This window comes from Octopus bimaculoides, chromosome 5, assembly GCF_001194135.2.
Source record: "Octopus bimaculoides isolate UCB-OBI-ISO-001 chromosome 5, ASM119413v2, whole genome shotgun sequence".
NCBI lineage: Eukaryota > Metazoa > Mollusca > Cephalopoda > Octopoda > Octopodidae > Octopus > Octopus bimaculoides.
Window position 1 is genome coordinate 5,062,004 of NC_068985.1, and position 2,728 is coordinate 5,064,731.

Consider the following 2,728-nt stretch of genomic DNA (forward strand, 5'->3'; position numbering starts at 1 on the left):
CTATATGGTTGGGAAGCAAGGTACTTACCACACAACCACGCCTGCGCCTATACTTCGTATTTTTTAAAATCTTTTACTTGTCTCAGCGTTTAACTGCAGCCATTCTGGAGCACCGTCTTGAAGAATATTTTACTCAAATGAAAATACTCTAGTACCTGTTTTTTTTTAAAGCTTGGTACTTATTTTATCGTCTCTTCTGCCGAACCGCTAGCTTACGGGGACGAAAACACCCCAACACTAGTTGTCAAGCTGCGGTGGGGGACAAGCAAAGAGACAATCACTCTCTCTCTCTCTCTCTTTCTCTCTCTCTCTCTCTCTCTCCCTCTCTCTCAGACACACGCACACATGACGGGTTTTCAGTTTTCTTTTACTAAATCCATTCACAAGGCGTTGGTTGGCTCGAAGCTACAGTTAGAAGACACTTGCCCAAGATGTAGACAAAATCCAAGTAAGACAGTCCAACACCCTCCCGTTGCATAACACATTTGTTTTCTGAAATTGTAATATTTTACGAATAATACAATATTTCCTGTCCGGAAATGTAACGTTCGTAGCATAAGCCACAAAAGGACCACCAGCTCTTCTATTTAACTGTGTCGTAAAATGCCGACGAAATGTTCATTTGCATGCTATGCTGACGTGAATACTTGCAAGGAAAGAAAAATCTAAGCATTTTAGACTGTAAAGGGAGTAATCCTTAAGACTGTTATTGTTTGATAACTCCAGGTTATCCCTGACCGAGTACATCATGTTATCAAAGACTTTCTATCTCCGATAAGCTTATACTGTTTTAATCAATGGACTATATTATGTAATGCTTCCTTTCTTTGGGGGAAATTTGGTGCTGTTTCTAGCTGATTAAATGTCGGTGGATTCATCGTTGGTTTTGTAATCCTTAAAATCAAATACAAAAGGAGAATCCCTAACGTAGCACAGTACAGGTTGACAATTTGTTTAGGGTTGCGGTGGCCACAATACAGTTGTCCAATAATTGTGATATTTCTCTTCGACTGCTAACAATAATGTTGCAAGTAGAATTCTATATGAGCAACAACCGCCTTTGTACGGCCCACAATTTATATGCGAATATTGGAAAGAACAGTCCGAAGTGTAACTTGATAGTCTCGCAGAATTGATAATACATAAAAGAAAGACAAAAATACCTGACTTGGTGGGAAGTTGTCAACTTCTCATTGTTTTCTACATTCTTTTAGTTCTGAAGTTCATTCCTTCAACTTTATTCATTGCGACTGAGTCATAGTTTTTCTTCTTGTAGTTTCTGAAAATACAAAGAAAGAAGAAAAATATTAAACGGAAATTAAATATGGAGTATTGATGAGTTTGGATAAATCTTTTTATGAGTCTGCAACTCGCTATTCCTAGACTGTTATATTTGCAGGGAGTGGACATTAATCAATTTCCTAACCCTCCCCCGCTGTTCAAAGAACACGAGGTTACAAGGGCCTTCCATTTACCCTCGTCAAGCGCCGGGTCCTAAGCCTCCTCTCGACAGTTGCCATTACTAGCGCCTTCTTCATTCAATCATTTCACCCTCGGACGCAATTTTTTCCTAAAACACCGCAGAGATAACTGAAAACACCGGTGTGGACGACTGGATGGATCCATCCTGATCATATACCCAAGCAACTTTATCCTTCTGCTGGCCACCAACTGACTTAACGTGTATGAGGGCCGGAATCTCTTTAGTACTTCCAGGTTGGTGACACACTCTTTGTACGAAATGTGGTTTTCTTCCGCAAGAAACTTCATTAGAAAATGTTCAAGTGCCTCGCGAGTATTACTCAGTCTTTAATTCACAGTCATACAGAGGTCTAGAGAAGTTGCTGCTTGAAAACGGATGGATTTTGATCTTCATACTGATATTGAGAGTTTTCCAGATCCTAATTAATTTGAGAAACGTAACTGCTGGCATTAACAGTCCTGCTGTTAACCTCTTTCTCTACACCTCCTTTACAACAAATGTCAATGTCAAGATATGTGAAGTCTTCGCAGTCTTCCGGCTGTTCACTTATGGATGAAGTTCTTAACTGACCTTTGCGTGCCTTCATCATTTCTTTGGTTCTTTGAACCTAACAGTCAGATCTGCTTTTACAGATATCTGTAAGCTGTTGCATCTTTCTTGTGCTGCCGATTTATCTTCAGCAATCAATGCCAAGATATCTGTGAAGTTCAAGTCCGTAATCTTGTTGCCATCTGTTCACGTAAGTTCATTGCGATGATCCACTGATATCATAATATAAGTAATAATATGGCTCAGGCGTGGCTGTGTGGTAAGAAGTTTGCTTCCCAAACACATGGCTCCACGTTCAGTCCCACTGCGTGGAGCCCTGGGCAAGTATCTTCTACTTACAACCGCAAGCCGGCTAGGGTGCTGAAACAGCTACTTAACCACTCAAATGTGGAAGTGATATATCTCGACTTTGCAAAGGCCTTTGATAAAGTTGATCATGGAATGATATGTCACAAACTGCGTGATCTCGGCATAGTTGGAAAATTGGGAGAATGGCTTCATGACTTTCTGAAGGATAGAAGTCAGGTAGTAGTAGCCAATGGGGCCACCTCCAATGACACACAAATAGTGAGCGGTGTTCCGCAAGGCACTGTTTTGGGACCATTACTGTTCATAATGGCCCTCTCAGACATGCCCTCAGCCACACAGAGAGCCACGGTCACAAGTTATGCAGATGACACAAAAATCTCACAGGTA

General features: G+C 41.0%; 1 protein-coding gene across 5 annotated transcripts in view; it reads right to left on the reverse strand.

Moving 5' to 3' along the window:
- LOC106876232 (glycoprotein 3-alpha-L-fucosyltransferase A) overlaps positions 1-2,728 on the reverse strand; it is a 561,369-nt gene that overhangs the window by 10,935 nt on the left and 547,706 nt on the right. For all 5 annotated transcript variants that reach the window (XM_052968125.1, XM_052968124.1, XM_052968123.1 and 2 more), the window contains one exon: positions 1,164-1,279. The gene's annotated coding sequence lies outside the window, so the exon portion shown is untranslated. The remainder of the gene's footprint in view (positions 1-1,163; positions 1,280-2,728) is intronic.